General features: G+C 41.3%; 1 pseudogene; it reads left to right on the top strand.

Annotated features, from left to right (window-relative positions):
• Positions 1-17,728, top strand: part of LOC103747533 — a 71,498-nt pseudogene extending 53,770 nt beyond the window's left edge.
• Positions 17,729-18,803: the final 1,075 nt, after the last annotated feature.

The following is an 18,803-nucleotide window of genomic DNA, read 5'->3' as shown; positions in this document are numbered from 1 at the left end:
CAAATTTCTCATCCTACTGTAGACATACTTGTACGTTCATGTTGGTTGCTGTTCTTAACACAATAGATAAGAAATGGAAACAACATAAATGTCCCTCAACTGACCAATGGATAATGAAAATGTGGTACATTCACACAATGGAGTTCTACTCAACAGTTAGGAAAGAGGAAAAAATGAATTTTCAGCAAATGGATGGAACTAGAAATTGTTACACTAAGTGAAGTAACACAGACTCAGAAAAGAAATGGACATATGTTCTCCCTCATATGTGGATTCTAGAACCAAATCCTGATGAGTATGTATCCAGATGTAACTACAGGAACCAGGATAATGGAAAGGAACCAGGGAGGTAAAGGAAAAGAATCTAGTTTTATTTTTGATCTTGAAAAAAATTTGCAATTGTATACTCCTATAGAACAAACAGAACATTTCATAAGTTCATTTCCAGTTTCCATAACTAAAATCATATGCCTTGGACAGATTTATTATATCATCAACATTTACACATTGTTTTCCCCTCTGGGTTGTTAGGTCTTCTAAGTAGAAGCTGAACAATATAGAGATCACCTGTCTCCTATGGGCCTTTTGCTTGACACAAAGTCCATCCCCACTATACTGAATTTTGTTTTTATACTTCCTTGGTGTCATTTTCTTCTATTTTCTTGTGGCAGTTTTGTTGAGCTTTAATTCACATACCATGTGATGAACCCATTTAAGATGCACAGGGCAGCACATCCGAGAACAGTCAGGGTTGTGCAATGACCCCACACTCTTTAGAGCATTTCCCCCTCCTCAAGAGCCCTGCACTCTTTGGAGGTGACTGCATCCTGTTCTCGCAGCACCCCATCCTAGGGGATTGCCAATCAGCTTTGTGTCTGTTTAGATTTGCCTTTGGGGAACACTTCATGAAAGGGTCAGACAATGTGATCTCTTCTATAGGTTTCTTTCACTCCGTGTTCTCATTCACAGCTTGTATCAGTACTGCATTCCTTCTATTGGCTGAACCATACCCCATTGGGTAGAACTTTCATATTTTATTTATCATGTGTGGATGGACATTTAAATTGTTCCTACTTTGTAATTGTTATTGTGAACTTTCTTGTGAAGTTCTGTGTGGACTTAATGTTTTTAGTTCTCTTGGAGTGCTTCCATACCTAAGAGGGACTGTTGGACCATATGGTAATTCTATATTTAATTTTTGAACAACTGCTTTTTGAAGTGTTTTCTACTTTGCCCAGACCCTAGAGGAGATTCCAGTTTCTTCAAGTCCTTACCAATACTTACTGTTGCCATCTTTTTGAGAACAGTGGGTATGAGGTGGTTTCTCATTATGATTTTCATGTGCATTTTCCTGGTGACTGACTAATGGTGCAGATCATCTTTTTATGTGCATATTTCCCTTCCTTTTATGATTAACACATACATTTATATTTATAATTTATTGATTTGTTTTCCATGTGTTAAATAATTACTAGGATTCTTTTAAAGATTTTTTTAAGGATCGCGTGCGCACACACACACACACACACACACACACACACACACATACATATGAGTGCAGGTGCTCAAGGAAGCCAGAGATGTTGGGTCCCCTGGAGCTCAAATGACAGGTGGTGTGAGCTGTCCAATGTGGGTGCTGGAAAATGAACTCAGGTCTTCTAGAAGAGAAGTACATGCTGTTAACCACTGCACCAGCTCTCCAGTCCCCTATTACTAGAATTTTTTATGCAAGTATGATATATGTAGATATATGATACTTATTTCACAACATCTTTGAGACCCAAGTTGATCTATGTGGCTCTCGTTCATTTTCATTTTTGAACATATCATTACTATATGACTATAGCACAACTTATTTTCTCATCCTATTCATGACATTTAGGACATTTCTCTCTCTCTCTCTTGCTATTACATACAAGGCTTCTGTGAATATTTTTGTGTACAGATACAGCAATTTTTCTAGGGCATAAACAGAAGTGGAATTTCTGGGTCACAAGTATATGAAATTTCCAGTCTCCTAGATAATACCAAACAGTTCCCACCAGTGCTAGAGCTTCTGCTGTTCTCTTTCCAGCATTAGGTAACATCCAACTTCCTAATTTATACTAACCTGTAGGAGTGAATTAAATCTCATCGTGGTTTTAATTTGCATTTCCCAGATTACTACTGAAATCCAGCAGCTGTCACGTGATTATGAGCTGTTCATTTTTTTTCCCTCTGGCATGCCTTTTGTCTTTGAATTTTTGTGTTGTGTCTTTAAAAAATTATTTCTATAGTCATGTATATAGAGATTAGAAATGCATGTGAAAACGTCTCAATGTCAAGAGCCCTGAAATGAATTTTTCTGTATGAAACTGTGTGTTTTGACAACGCAGTGGAGATCTTTTTTAAACGTTGGAACCTCATTTAATTTTATGTCTTATAGAGTTTATAATGAGTAAAAGATTATATAAGCGTAATAATTCATCTGTAAACCTAGAAATGTACAGCCAATTTTGAAAGAGATGTACTCTAGCTCAGAAAAATGTTATTGAATAGGTTAATGCTGTTGTAATGAAATGCTTCTTTTAATTAAAATAAATAAAAAAATTATTTCTATTAAACAAACTTAAAAAATAGACTGTGTGTGTGTGTGTGTGTGTGTGTGTGTGTGTGTGGTGTGCATCTAAGTGCAGATGCCCACAGAGTCCAGAAGATAGTTTTTGGAGTCCAGAAGAGGGTGTTGGGTCCCCTGGAACTGGAGCTATTGATGGTTATGAGCCATCTGGCATGGGTACTGGGAGCTGAACTCAGATTCTCTTGACCACTAAGCTATCTCTCCAGCCCCTCTGGGTGTCTTTTTCCTATTGATCTGTAAGAATTCTTTTATAATGTTAATACCAGTACATTATCCATTGTAAATGTAGGGAGACTTCCAAATACTGTCCTCTTATTTTTTTATATTCTCTTTATTTTACTTTTTGATGAACAGAAAAGTATAATGTAACTAAATCTGTAATCATGTTATATAATTTTATGCCATTTTGTATCTTAAATTCTTTCCTTACTTTAAGGTTATGAAGCTGTCAGAAGAGGACCTCAGAACCTCTGGAACTGGAATTAAGGACAGTTGTTAGCTGGGAATCGAACCTGGGTCCTCTGCAAGATCAGCCAGTACTCAACCACTGAGCCGTCTCTCCAACCCTATCTTTCAGATTTAAATATTTGCTTGAAGTAGAATAGGTTTTGGGGGGCTGTTTGGGGGATAGTGGTGTGTGTGTGTGTGTGTGTGTGTGTGTGTGTGTAGTAGGAGGTATTATGGCAGTCCCTGCCCTTAGAAAAGCCCACTGTTCTTCACTGATCTATTTTGAAAACTAGGCCTTATACCTAGTTCCTGGTTATGCGTAACTGCTTCTAGCCTCTGGATTCTGTTGTACTGAGATTTGCATATTCTTTTGTTAATATCGGGCTGCTTTAGCAATTGTATCTCTTTTCTGGAGAGGTTTATCAGGTAAGGCAAGTCCTCCATTTTGTTCTCCTTTCTTGAGAGTAATTGACCTTGACCTCCATACTTCACATGCCCACCGCCCGTATTGGTAGGGCTTCATGCATGCTAGGCAGCTGAACTATATTCCTAGCCCATTGACTATTCTTCACCCATCACCCTTCCACATACATTTTAGAATACAGATTGTTGGCTTGAAAAAAAAACTTGTTATAATTTTTCTCAAAATTACTGTGCTGCAGCAGAATCAGAAAACTGCCATCTTTACAACATTGTCTTCTGACACAACATGAATAATGGATTCTCTTAGTGTTGTCTTTTTAAGTACATTTCACAGAAGTTTTAAAGTTCTCTCCATCTGGCCTTGTACATCTCCAGTAGATTTATTTACCTTGAAATACTGCATGGCTTTTATGCTATTAAAAATGGTGTCTCGCTGGGCATTGGATGCATGCTTTTAATCCCAGCCCTCAGGAGGCAGAGGTAGGTGGATCTCTCTGAGTTTGAGGCCAGCCTGATCTCCATAATGAGTTCCAAGCCAACTAGGACTACAGGGAGACCCTGTCTCAAAACACACACACACACACACACACACACACACACACACACACACACACGTCTCTTGGAATTCTATGCTCTAGTTAGTTATATTAGATGTGACTGACTTTTTCATATTGTTTTTTTAAGTGTAGTGACCTTGCTCAGCTCTATAAATCATGTTTTGTGTAGACTCTGGATTTGATCAGGTAGGCTTCACATTAATTGGCAATAACAAGTGACTATTTTGTTTTATCGCATCCTACCTTGTTCTTTAACTGCTTTGCCATGTGTTGTTGAAACTCTTTAGTACTAGTTGAATACAAGAATTGATTTTATTCTGTTTTGATTCTTCTTGATGACTTTTGAGGTTGCATTTGGTTCAGAAATGGAAATTATTACAGAAGAAATGGGAGTGGTTGCCCACCGCACACTCCCAAGAATGACTTCCTTCACACTTAACTGTGTTTGTATCTAATTTCTTCATCTATTTCTATCAGTTTCTCGATTTTAATTTTTCAAGGCATACAAATCTGATGTGCTTGCAATGGCAATCTGAGCAGTGCTGACACGTCAGAGGGAACTCTGAGTCTCTGTTCCTCAATCCTTGCAGCTGTTCTCAGCATGTTCTAAGGACATGCCATATGCATTAGTACATATCCTTTTCTCCACACAGAGCACCCTAACATACGCTCCCCTCTCTTCCCTATGCGCCTACTGCCAGGGACTCCCTGGCACAAAGATGTTCAAAATAGGCCATCCCTCCTGATCCTGCTATCACCAGAAATTTTTAAACATTTAAATATATTTATTTAGGTGTATGTGTGTGTGTGTGTGTGTGTGCACGCACATGCATGCGTGTGTGTGCACTCACATGCACATGCCATGGTGCGTGTATGAAGGTTAAAGGACAACTTGTGGGAGTCAGTTCTTTCCTTTGCCATATGAATCCATGGGATGGAACTCAGGTGTTCAGGCTCAGGCCAGAGACAGATTTTATAGCACCCGTGTGCCTCCTCCTACCCCTGCCCAGTGCTTGCAAATGCTCAGAGAGTTGTTTGCTAAAGCTCTCGGCTCTTCAGCTGTCCTCCTCAGCTCAGGCCCAGGATTCTATCCTACAAAGCAACAGAAGTCATTCTTTAGTAAGCTCTCAGGAACTATAGGCACAGCTTTGGCAGTAAGAGTGAGAAAGCAGATCTCGTCAGCAGGTGTTTGAAGCCCAGCATTCAGTTGAGTTTTCTTAGTTAATCCCTGATTTCAAAGGAAAAATGATCTTTGTCTGTTTACTTTGCCTGAATGGTCTGCCCCTTTCAGTAGACTCCTATTAATTATTGAATTGAACAAGTAAAAGATTTCTGTAAGCTTTCCTGCTGTGCTAAACTGTGAGTCTTCAGGTTTGCTCAGCCGGCCTGTGGACTGGAGTGGAGGCTTAGAAGCTTGTGCCTCGTAGTAGATGCATCAGCTTTCCAAGAGTTGTTTGCTCATTATAGCTTTATTGTTGCTTTGTATGACTTCAACATCAGTTTTTTCTGAACTGCCTGCATTGGTGAGCTGCAGTTTGCTAATGACTACAGAGTCCTTTTAGAGACAGCATTAAATTGCTGGTAAGTTCTGTCTTTTAAAATACCTGCAAGCACCTTGCAAATAGCTTGTATCAAATGATTAAGCTAGTGAATAAACAAATAAAAATGCAAACAAGATTTGCCAGAGTTTGGTTCTTATGTAGTATTTAATCAGATAAAAACCATAGAAATTTGTGGGTTTGGCAGATCAGTACCTTTCTATAACTTTATTTTGAAGAAATGAAAGTCCACTAACAGTTTAGAATTGGCCTAGTAGAGAGCCTCAAATAAGTATAGTTTAAAGCAAAGTATAATTCAGCCTAATATTGTCCCAGGAGGAAGTCCAAGTCTACTCAAGACTCTCATGCCCCTTGCCATGATGACAAGCAGTCGTCTAGTGGCTATCTTCAGAATGAGACTTCTGCCTCACAGTCCAAAGTAGCCAGTCAACCTCTTACCATCTTGTTAGCATTCCTACCAAATGGAAAAATAGGACACACTGACTACTTTAAAGACACTTCCTCCAGGCTTCTTCTAGTACTTCTGTTTATACCTCATAGCATAGAACTGAATCAGATGGGATTCTGGGAAATGTAGTTTTTAAATGAGGTAATGACATGCCTGCCTAGAATTTGGACATTCTGTTGCTAAGGTTGGCAGGTTAACACAGGTATTGGTGACAATTTGGAATGTTGGTCACAGTTTCTCACAGCTATTTGGATAAGCTATGACTATTGCTGTGTTCAAGGAAGTTCTGACTAACTAACTAGTCCTAGCTTGGTCTCTGGCCTCTTTTCTAGTTACTTATATTGCCTTTATCTTTGGTTTCCTACTTTCCTTTCCTCCAAAGGGAAGAACTTTTTTCCACCTCAATGCCTTTGCACATGTACTTACTGCTGGTATTTAGGACTCCTTGATTAAGTGTTCTGCCCACATGATAGCTACCTATCATATCTATCTGTCTATCTATCTATGTATCTATCATCTGTCAATCATCTATGTATCTATCATCTATCTGTCATTTATCTATCATCTATCATCTGTAATATGTGGAGAGATCTATTATTATTATATTTTTTCCAAATCAGCTGAACTAAGCTTTTACAATTTTATTAGATTTTTAAGGAAAGATCCTCAGGACAAGTGAGCTAGTAGTCTTGGCAGTTGCCTTGAGGAGGAGAATAGAGGGGACAAGGAATGGGGGTCAGACATGTGGCTGACTGGCAGCCACATGGCTGGGAGAAGGAAGCTTTAGAGAAAGTAGAGAAACACAAGATGTACCGGGCATGGTGATGCATGCCTTTAATCCCAGCACTCGGGAGGCAGAGGCAGGCAGATCTCTGTGATTTCAAGGCCAGCCTAGTCCACATAGTGAGTTCCAGGACAGCTGGGGCTACAGGGAGACCCTGTCTCAAAAAGACCAAAAAAAAAAAAGGAAGAAATACAAGATGCTAGAAGCAGCCCAAAGCCTTAAAGAAAGGGATATGGAGAAGAAAAGGCAAGACTACGCTTTTCTGAAGAATACGTGGCTGTAGCTGGTCCAGAAGTTTTGCCAAGATCTATATATTATATAGGACATCTCACACTTCCTCTTTGTAACACCTACCACAATTGAAATTGTAAGTTATTTATATTCTGATTTGTTTTATTCTACACTAACCTGCAAGTTCTATGAATCCAGAACTTAGTTTTGTTATTGCCTGTATTCCCAGCATCAGGCATTGCATTTGGCTAGTTAGGTTCTTCCTAAGTGTGGTGATTTGAATGAAAATGTCTTCCAGAGGCCCCAAATACTTAATTAAACACTTTGTCCCCATTTGGGCTCCTGTTTTGGGAGGTTTAGGAGGTGTGGCCTTGCTAGAGGGGTACGCTTTGAGAACTCACAGCCTTGCCCCACTTCCAGCTTGGTCTCTGCTTCTTGTGCCTGCTTGAAGATGTGAGCTCTCAGCTTTCTGCTTCAGCCGCCTCCTGCAACCATGCTTCCCCACCATGATGAACTCTCCCTCTAGAACTGTAAGTCAAATAAACTCTTCCTTATATGAATTACCTTGGTCATATTTTTTAATCACAGCAACAAGAAAGTAAATAATTTGGCAAGTCTTTACAGGATCAGCAAATGCTTTCTAGTAGAACGTTCTCATTTTACAGAAGAGGTAATAGTTAACTTATCTAGATACTAGTTTCTTTCATCTGTTAAACATGAATGAATGTTTCATTCCATGTTGAAAGTTTCTGAAATGTCTTGGTTTAAACTCTTGCCTTAGTAAGAGCAGCACATCCAATAGTATTTGCCCTTTCTTGGACACACAGCATCTTACCATGCCTGAAGGTCAGTGTTTTTTCTGTCACCCAACATTGAGCCAATCCACAGGCACAGAGTGGGGGTGAAACCCCATGGAGTCTGTGGAACTCTGGGGTGGCACCTGGAGAGCTTCTTTAAACAAACGTGCACCAGTAACTGGTTTTCTTTTCAGTTGCCCTTCCCCCCAAAGACGCATGCAGAACACGTTCAAGCAATTGTGCTTCGTGTTGGCAGAGGATTTATTTCATGTCGAAATTGTCACCCTTGCTTCAAAAGAAAAAAAATAACTGGTTTTGAAATGTCAGTCACATGTTGGGGTGTGAGTGACAGTCACATCTAAGTTCAACAATGTTTTTAAAATAGTGGGGAAAAAACCATATTTTTTGCTGTCTTTTTTTTTTTTTAATATGAATGGTTAGAATCAACATAAAGAAGGGAGGCCAGGAAGAAGGAAGCCGACCTTTAAATCACTCCCAGAAGCTTCCAGAAGGTGGAAATTTAGAGATTTACGTTGTTTTGAAAGCTGCGAGTCTCAGTTTTCCTGTGATACTAGACTTCGATAGATTGAGGAAACAGAGCCTTTGCATTTGTCAAACTGTAGGACTCTTTGGCATTTGTTCAAGATTTTAATTTAATGAGACATGTCTTTAATCTTTAAAAAGTATAATAATTTAAATCTTTTAAAAATCTCCCTGTAAAATGGGCATTTTTCTTTCCAGGTATTTCAAATAACATTTACCAATTTTGTGTCCCCAAGTCCCTTCTTCCAGTGCCTCTCTGCATTGGCCCACGTTGGCACTTCTTGCCTTTAAAACAGAGGACAGTTCAAATACCGTGGTGCTCAGACTTGATATGAAAGGATGTAGAGGCAAAAGGGATGAGCGTGATAGACTCAGATTTGAAATGAAGCCAGTTCTATTCCTAAACTGTTCCCAAAATAATTCATCTTCTAGAGAAATTTAGTCATCAGAGTCTAAACGCAAATCAGAGTGAAGGCTAGAATTTTATCCATTAAAAAAATCCTATTTCACAGTATGTTTCAGCAATTAACACTTCAGATGGGACTGGTGTTCTTTAAAGTATGCACCCATCTTTCCTAGTCAAGAAAATGCCCAAGTGACTATTCTTAGGAACTTTAAGGGACTTCTGAGTCAGTGGGAACAGCTAGGCTTTCCAGCAAGGTAGCTAGCTGTCAATCAGCACTCTTTCTGGCTACTTGACGTTCAGTCTGAGATGAAGGAGGAGGAAGACAGTCAGTCAATCAATGGAGTCGAGTCAGAGTCGGGCTTCATCTGTGGCCATGGGGGTGGAGGGGAAGTAGTTCTGAGGGTAGTGACAGGCTATAGGCAGTGTCATGGCTACACTGATGCTACCCAGTGAGCAGATCTATTTTTAGCTTGGATTCCAAGGAGGAAGTGACACTTCCTGTCACATCCATGTTAAACAGTCCCTCCCATTGCTCTGGCCAGGCGCAGATGCCACTCACATATAGTAAGAGTGCTCAGAGTATCAGAGAGAGCCAGGCATGGCACCTCATATCCGAAGGCTGGGGAATGTTAGGGAGTCAGCATTTTTGACAGGTAGTTCATCAAGAACACAAAAACCTCCTTGACAACACTGTGCCAAAGGCTCAGTTCTGCTTCACAGAGGGAAAGGAGGAAGTCGTGAGACCAGTGCTGAGGAGGTGGAAGAGGAACGCCCTTGGAACACAGTGAAGAAGGAGGCTTACTTGGGTACACTTAGGGTGCTCATCAGAGCTAGTTACTGGTCAGCAATGAGAAGAGCTATGATTTATAAACTTTAGAGAAATTTAGAGGAAAGCATTAGGAAAGATTGAAGGCTTTTTCTTTTTGAGTTGGAGACAAATAGAAAACAGGAAAAGCATACAAGCTGAGATTATTCAAGCCATACAGAAAGGCATGAGCCCAGTAAATGAGGTGTTTGGCCAAAGGGCTGGGTACTTAGAAGTAAAACAAAAGGTAGGCATGAGTCCAAGAAACAGGAAACAGGATGGAAGTGCAGTGGACTTGTCTCCGTGAGTCAGGAGTGGACAGGCAGGGTGTGGTCAGACTCATGCAGTAGGTCATCTGTGGTGTGGTAGCTTAAAGTTAGTGTCCTAGTCCATTTTATGCTACTATAACAGAATAACAGAGATGGGCTAATTGATAAAGAACAAAATTTTATTTCTCAGTTGTCATCCTGGTTCTGAAGGCTGGGATGCTCACAATTAAGCCATCAACTATTTTAGCAGTCTCCTGAGGGCTGTGCCCTCCAAGGAATTTGCCTTCTCATGGCAGAAGGCAGAGAGGGAAGTGACTCAATGTTGTTCCAGCCTCTTTTTATGTGATATATAAATTACATATTATATTTATATATTAACTTATATATTATGTAATATATAAACTACATATAACATGTAAATTAAGCATATGTTAACTCTTTTTATACATACTTACTTGGGTAGGGCACACAGCACTATGCTGTGTGTGTGGAAGTCAGAGAACAACAGATTAGTTTTCTCCTTCCACCATGTCAGTTCTAGGGATTGAACTCGGGTTGTTAGGCTTGGTGGCAAGCACATTTACCTCTGAGCCATCTTGCTGGCCCTCATGAATCTCTCTTATAAAGACCTTAATCCTACTTACAACCTAATCACTTCTTAAAGGCCTCCTTCCTAATGCCATTACGCAGGACAATTAGATTTAATACCTGCATTTTGGAAGGGATACATTCAACATATAACAGCTAGTGAGCCAACCCAAAAGTTAAAGATCCAGAATTTCTTTACTGGTTAGAATGAAATTTGAAATTTTCTTTAAATAGTAGGTGATTAGAACTGACTACAGGCAAATCATGATGGGACAAACTTTTTTTTACACGTTACAGTAACTCTTCTCAATATTAAGTACCCACATACACATTTCCCATGAAGGATGTGTACAGTTTTTCTAATTCTTTCTTTTTTTAACCTCTTGATGTATTCATCAGAAACCCATCTGAACCTATGACTCCACTGACTATTTCAGACAAAATGATACTACTTGGACTGGCCACAATTCATACCCTGAATTAGCAAACTATTTCTTTAACCATCAATGTGTTAAAATAGTCCTCTGCACTTGAAAGATCTATGTTATTACCTCAGTAAATCACAGTTTATGAAAACCACCATTTACATTATCCAAATATACAGCTGTGGTCTGGGGTTCCTATGTTATCTTGTGCTAGAGTTGTATGCTGATTTGAGTTGAAACAAGAAAATCATGATAGAGACACACCTACTGTTATGGTCAGCCTCCAGGAAGCCAGGCTTCTGTTCTGGAAGGCTGTTGCCTCCAGGGAATCAGCATTTAGGAGTTAAAGTAAAGATACATGTGAGAAAACCTGAGAAGCAGAGGCTTGGTGGGTAAAACACTAGACTTAAAGTCAGAAGATACAGGTTTGCATCTCCCTCTGCTTCTTAACCAGCTAAGGAATCTTAATCTTCTTTAATGTTGTCACTTATAAAATGAGAAAAGCTGTATATTTTCATGGGTAAAGGTTAAATGAGAGACTATATCTAAGAGAATAATGTGGCAATATGTAAATATAAGTGAGCATTTTAAGAATTAGGAGATAACAGAAAAATCAGTGGCCTAGCACAGAGCAAACCTTTGCTATGAACTTGGGTCATTATGGCTTTGGGGGCCATATGTTATCTATGGCAACTGCCTGATTCTGCTGTAGCATGAATGATGCCATATGTACTATATAAATAGATGCCTTCATTAGACTTTAGTTACAAAACCAGGAAGTGGTCTGGGTTAGTCAACTTCACGGACTAGAGGCTTAGATACTCGAATTCTAATCATCCTGATGAGTGACTTTGTGTAAGTTATTTCCAGTTCCTAAGCCTCCATGTCTAAAGTTTCTCTATCATCACAGGACACTTGTCTCTTCAGTGTTATGATATATGGAAGAGGGAGGAAGAAGACAAGGAACCTTGCAAAAGCAAAGGAGTTTTAATGAATAACGTTTTCTTTCTTTCTTTCTTTTTTTTTTTTTTTTTTTGAGACAGGGTTTCCCTGTAGCCCCAGCTGGCCTTGAACAAACATACAACAGTACATGAGATGAATTAGCTGAGGTTTGAATACTATACAGGTAGGAAGAAAACACTCAAAGCTTTAGAAATGATTGCATAAAATTGTGTACCTTCTGTGTTACCCAGTTGATTAAACAGAATGAATATGATGCTTGATTGACCTCATGCTCCTGCAGTCAAGAACTCCCCTAAAACCAAAACCAGAGGGTTTCAAGTAGCTCATCAAGCCTTGGGCTCCTCTTGTGACCTGGAATATTATCTTATTCGTTCATGACCATTCCTTACATTTGACCCAGAATAATGTATGTATTTGTGTATGTATATTTTATGTATCAACCAAGCAACATGCTGCAGACAGCAGATATTTGTTGGAAGCAACAGAGCTCTCCCATGTGTGTTGAAAACAACAGATGGAATTAAACTGATAACATCTATTTGTGGTTGTGTGTGTGCTGTTCTAGGCCAGTAGGGATCAGAAGGAACAAAATCCTTCTGATAAGGGTCTGCTTTTACTTTCCCTTTTCATGATGAATATACAGTTTCAATAAAAGAAAGAGCAAGCCCTTTCAAAGCACAGTTCTGACAGAGTTCTAAAGGAACCAGTTCTCACCAGTTTGGGTCTGCTCTTGGCTAAAATGGATGCTAAGTCAGGCAGTCTTTATTCAGATATTGCCAAATGTGTTGTGTTAGAATGCTACAGAAACTCTTGGTGAATGTCAGTGCCTTTCGGGTAACTGCTTAGTACTTCCCATCTGTGAGTATAGGGCATCTCAAAGTTGCCTTGTCCAAGGAATGATAAGCTACTTGAACCCAACTCCAGGTCTTAGGGTCTGCTACTTGGGGAACTCAAAAAGGAAATGAGCCTTTAGCCACACAGTCATTAGGAGATAATCAACCCAGAGTTCCTTTCAAAATTTCAAGGTACCACAAGAGCAAGTCCGTGGTATGCATTCCAGCCTTGAAGGTTCCAAGAGGAATTGTTTTGCATTCATTCACTGTCCATTCATCCACCCTTTATCCTATCTATACCTACCTATTTCCTCTATTTACCCATTCATCAAACAATTACTGACTTGTTCCTCTCTTTCAGGTATTATGTTAATCACTGGGACAAGATATCAGATTTATATTCTCTAGAAGTTAAAAGTCGATTCAATTAAAAATAATTGAAAGCTATAGTAGTATGTGGATCAATAGAAATTTATTGCATTATTTAGAAAGCACAGGACAAGGGCTGCTTTGTGGTGGTGGCCTTCTCCTCAGTTACCTAATAGTGTATAGCTTACTACAACCCCATGAGTTGGGGTTGCCTTTTCCCTATGACTAAATGCTTGGCAGAAGCTATCTGCTTCCCATATGGACTTCTCCCTTGATCCCCATCTACTTTCATCTTTATGAGGAACTTCTTTTTATTTTCTGTTTATGGTATGAATATTGTGTGTGTGTGTGTGATGCATGCATGTGAGTGTGTGTCTGTGTACATGCATGTGGAGACCAGAACAGGATGTCTAGTTTTTGCCTTGAGACATAGTCTCTTTCTGAATAGGAAGCTGAACACTTGGGTGAACCTGGCTGGACAGTGAGCTCTTGGGATCTGCCTGTCTCTGCCCCTTGATGCTGGGATTACAGGCATAAACAGCCATACCTGGCTTTTTATTTGAGTGCTATTGATGTGAACTCAGGTCCTCATGCTTGCAACATAAGCACTGCTTCCCACTAAGCCATCTCCCCAGACTCAGAAACTCCCTTGATGCCTCAAATCTGAGGTATGACTGAGGTCAGAGTACAATGGGTAGAGCAGTGGGAATTTGTCTTGCTACCAACACTTTGTGACCTACCTGCCCCCATCTACTATATTAGAATAGCAGGTCCGATTGGTTTTCAGCTGCCTATGTATTTGTAGCAACTTCCTTATTATTAGGCCCATGAGGTATGCATAAATGATGGATGTCATCTGCAATGCCTCCTAATTTCCCAAGAACTCCCTCACAGCATTTCAGTATTGAAAGGAATATTAAAGTTCATCATCTAGTCCAGCTCTCACCTGGTATCCAGATCTTTCCTACATCATATGCTGAACCTTCCTGTCACCTTCCAAGTCATCCTTTTCTGTCTGACTGATTCAGAGCCACTTTTTGCTACAAGGCACCAGACTTTTCGTCTGGTAAATGGGATTCATTCACTGTGCTCAGAGCTTTCACACTGTCAGAGTTAGTTACTGTGTCCTCCAATCCTACTTGTTCTATACCTTGCTCCTCACTTTGTTCTCCCACCATCCTTACCTCTGAACACCCCATCTTTTCAGCCTTACCCATCATTCTGTCGTACTACCCATTTCAATGGAATTGGGAGGCTGAAATAGTCTTCAGGCAAGACTCCTTTTCCGGTTACTCTGGTTACTATAGCAAACTACCTCAAAGCATAATAGCATAAAAACAGCCACTTATTATGTCCATGGGTTCTACGGATCAGAAATTGAGACAGGACATGTCAGGATCGGTTCATCTTTCCTTGATAATGTCTTAGGGCTACAAAGTCCCAATGTTTGGGAGATGGGAGGAGGTGCATTTGCTCACACAGTGGTTGATGCTAGTTGTCTGTGAAGACTTAGGCATGTGCCTGTAACTAAAGCAGGATGCGCAGCCTTTCTAGGTGGCTTACGTACAGCATGGGGTCAGGTTCCCAGAATGACAGCAGCCAGAGAGAGCTGGTGGGAGGAGTATATCTTTAATAATCTATCCTCAGGAGTCATGCAGTGTCATTTTTTTCTATTCCTCAAGACAGTTATAATGATCTGCCCACATAATGGAAGAGAATAGACCCACCGCTGACAGGAACATCTCTTTGCTAGACATATAGGATGGGCTATATTTTCTTAGTGCAATGTGCACTAAGGGCTTTCATTTTTGCCATGCTCTGAGGAAGGCCCCATGACCTGGACCTAATTCTACAAGAATCATTCTGCCTTTGTAATACAATAAAATCTCTGTTTTTGTTTGGGGCACACAGACCCAACCTATGACTTCTAATAAAAACATATGGGTCTGGAGAGGTGGATCAGGTGCTAAAGTACTCACTGCACAGGCATGAGGACCTGAGTTTAGCTCTCCAGCTCCCACATTTTTGTCCAAGTTTGGGGTTCTCATTCTGTCTTATGTGTTCTTTGAGCAGGCTCTAAATGAATTTTAATTTCTTGAAAGTGTTGGGATGCTCAAATGAATGTGCACTCCAGATGTGACTCCTTCATCTCAGATTAGATGATGAGTACCTCTTGATGGGAATCTGGGTACCCATCAATCACTAAGCTACTTGAGCTTCATGTCTGGCAGTCCTGTGGAACTGTTGACTCGTAACTCGCCTACTGTCATCTAAGCCTCCCAAGGGTTTTTTACATGTGCTGCTGCTAAGCCACATTCCTCATTCTGAACTTGAGTGTTTTTTTTTTTTTCTTTTTTTCACCAAAGTTTCTAGTTTGTCATTCTCAGTGTTAAAGTTCAGCTCATTAAGTTTATCTCAACATTTCAACCTGTTAAATCAGTTTGAATACTGAACATTATGTGGTGTAGTAGCAGTCCTTCTTAAGCTGCATGTGGTCCCAAGATTCTGCTGCATCATCAGGAAATAGCTAAGTCACTGATAAATCTGTTGAATAAATACATGATTTCTCATTTGATATGCACAACAGCCATTAGGAGTTGGACAAACAGTGCGATCCTAGTATGCCGGAAGCAGAGGCAGGTGGATTGAAGGTTTGAGACTAGCCCCAGCTTCATAGTGAGTTTGGGGCCAACCTGGACAACTTAAAAAGAACTTATTTGAAAATTTAAATTTGTCTTTCTTTTTTAAAATAGAATCTCTTTAAAAATACTTTTATTTTATGTGTATTAGTATATTATTTGAATGTATGTAAGTGCACCCATGTTGTGCAGTGCCTGCAGAGGGCAGAAGAGGGTGTTGGATCCCCTGGAACTGTACAGATGGTTGTTAGCTGCCATGTGGGTGCTAGGAATCAAACTTGGGTCCTCTACAAGAGAAGCCAGTGCTTTTAATCATTGAACAATATCTCCAGCCCCCCTTTTTTGTTTGCTTGGGGAGTATATGCATGTTTACCTGTTCATTGTGTACATGTATATGGAGGTGTGCATGCATATGTGTGTACATGTGGAGGACATCAGCATAGGATGTGTTATAAAGTTATCTAATTTTAATTAATTAATTAATTTGTTTATTTACAGGATCTCTGAATCTAGAGCTCACTGATGGCTAGATTAACTGGCCAGGGAGCTCTGGGAACGTGCCTGTCTTTGCCTCCTCAGTGCTGGTGTTATAGGCATGTGCCCCATGTCAGGCTTTTACATGGGTGGTGGGGACCCACTGAGCCATCTCCCATCCCCTCAAAAATATATTAAAGGGCTCCCGCACGAGCTGCCGCTAGCCCAGTGCTCGCGGGTGACCGCAGCCCCGCGCCTTCCTCGGCCTCAGGCAGCGGCGCGGGCGGGACCTGGCAAGGGGCATACCACCGTTCCCCGGCCGGCGCACGGAGGGAGCCGGCCGCCCTGCATTCCGCGCCTCGCTGAGCCCGCGGGGCCGAGGCGACGCGGCACCGGCAGCGTGAGCGCACAGCCGGCCTCGACCCAGAGCCCCGAAGCGCTGCGCCAGGCGCTGGCCCCACCCACCCGGGCCGCGGAGACGGAGGAGCGGAGCCTGGACAACTTCGCCAAGAGGGACAAGAAGGAGCGGAGCAGCCGGTTGGCGAACGTAGCGAGCGGCGCGGGCGGAGCAGCGCGGCAGCGGGCCCCAGGCGGGCCGACGGCGGGAGCTCGAGCGCCCGGGCCAGGCCGGGGGACGGCGGGACTTCCAGCTAGGAGACCCGGCCCCGACCGCCGCAGCGCCAGCCCCGCCTGCAAGGCGTGACGAAGGATGAAGATGAGTGGAAAGAATTTGAGCAGAAAGAGGTTGATTACAGCGGGTTAAGGGTTCAGGCATGCAATAAGGGTCTCATGTAGCCCAGGCTGGCCTCATCCTTATGCGTCTACCTCCCCAGTATTGATATTACAGTGAAAAGGAAGATGATAATGAAAAGAGAGAAGATCCAGGTGATAACTGGGAAGAAGGTGGAGGTGGTAGTGGTGTAGAAAAGTCTTCAGGTCCCTGGAATAAAACTGCTCCAGTACAAGTACCTTCTGCTCCAGTAATATAGAAACCCCAGAACCGGCAATGCCTAGTGGTGTGGATAGGCCTCCTGGGGCCCGGCTAGCCACGACAAGGAAAATGCCACAAGGACCACCAGAAATATACAGCGATACACAGTTCCCATCCCTGCAGTCCACTGCCAAGCATGTAGAAAACCGGAAAGATAAAGAAATGGAGAAGAGCTTTGAAGTAGTAAGACAGAGAAATAGAGGTAGGGAGGAGGTTTCAAAAAACCAGGCCCTTAAACTTCAGCTAGAAAGCCATTATGCTGTGCTTGAAACTCAGAAATGCAGCCACACGCAATACAATTAAGGACTGGTCTTTCCTAAGCCTTCCAAGATAACTAAACCACAACTAACCACCAAGAACAGCCATTCACCGACTGGAGCCACAGTGACTGATGCAGACCTCTTGATTCCAGTGACAGTCCCTGTTGCACCATGGAAGTTCAGAGTGTCACACCTGTGCTTTATGTGTGTTGGGTTTAGGGGAGTTTTCATTGTCATAAATGTGTGAACTAGATTCAGCAGTGTGTCCATAATTGCTCTGCAAATATTAAAAAACCAAAACCTGCAGCCAGTGGTCATTTCAAAAATCTTTTATGTTCAATACTGAGCCTTCATAAGGGTTGACTACCTCAGATTTCCTGCACTTAATTTTGGACTTCATGTGGATCACAAATTCTGGATAAGGTTACAGCTGTTAAAGTGTCAGTGAACCTTGAAAACCAGCTCTACTAGATGCCTATCAGAAATCCCACAGAAAGTCAGCCATCTGGGTTCTGATCTGCTATAAAAGATGTAAGATTTAAGTGACCTTAATTAATTTGTTCTTTGTCCCACCCTAAGGAATACTCTGTAGTAGGCTGTGGCTATAGTTAGTAGACTTCCTGGAACAAGCCACTGTCAGAATTAATATGTGTAAATCATCTGTGTAGGGCTGTGATTTATAATTTAAGTTTTTAGTTGTGGCATGATGTAACTACAAATTAAATTCAACCAAACTTGGGTCAACCAAATGGGAAAAAGGGTTGGGAGTAATCTTGTTTATTTGAATAATTTTGTATTCAGAGAATATTTTTTCTGTTACACATTAAGGCCTTGTGCTGACTTGGAGTAAGTTCTTTGACAGCATATCGCTCGTTAACTAACCTGAAATATGCATTGGAATTGTGAAGTGTCCTATGAATTTGCCAATCCCTAGGTGGAACCAAATAGCCTTTGAAAAAGGGCAAGCAGAGGCCACAGGTTCCCCTTGAGGTGCTGCTCCAGCCTTCTCTAATCAGGTCTAAATTTTACAGGGACCTGCTGTGGAGGGAGTGTAGCATCTGCCCAGGTGAAGGGCTTCACTGAACTGTCCTTAACCACTCACAGCAGCATGAGCAACTCAGCCAGCATCCTCAGGTCTCATGGATCTTGCATGGTCTTTGATAAGTCGTTATATGTGCCACAAATCTGAAGGTATTGGCCACTCTGTAGATGCAGTGGTTGTCCCACCCAGCACTGTCCACCTTGGGTGTGTTTTTGTAGTATTTACTTGGAAAGGCAGGGCAACAGCCAGTAATGTAGCATTTCTGTTTTTAGTAATTACAGTTTAACTCTCTAGTAGTATTTAGTCCTTGAAAGAGACTTGAAGTTCCCCAGG

This window comes from Nannospalax galili, unplaced genomic scaffold, assembly GCF_000622305.1.
Source record: "Nannospalax galili isolate Female #2095 unplaced genomic scaffold, S.galili_v1.0 scaffold364, whole genome shotgun sequence".
NCBI lineage: Eukaryota > Metazoa > Chordata > Mammalia > Rodentia > Spalacidae > Nannospalax > Nannospalax galili.
The sequence above is the reverse complement of the archived record's forward strand: the minus strand, read 5'-3'. Positions and strand labels throughout refer to the sequence as shown.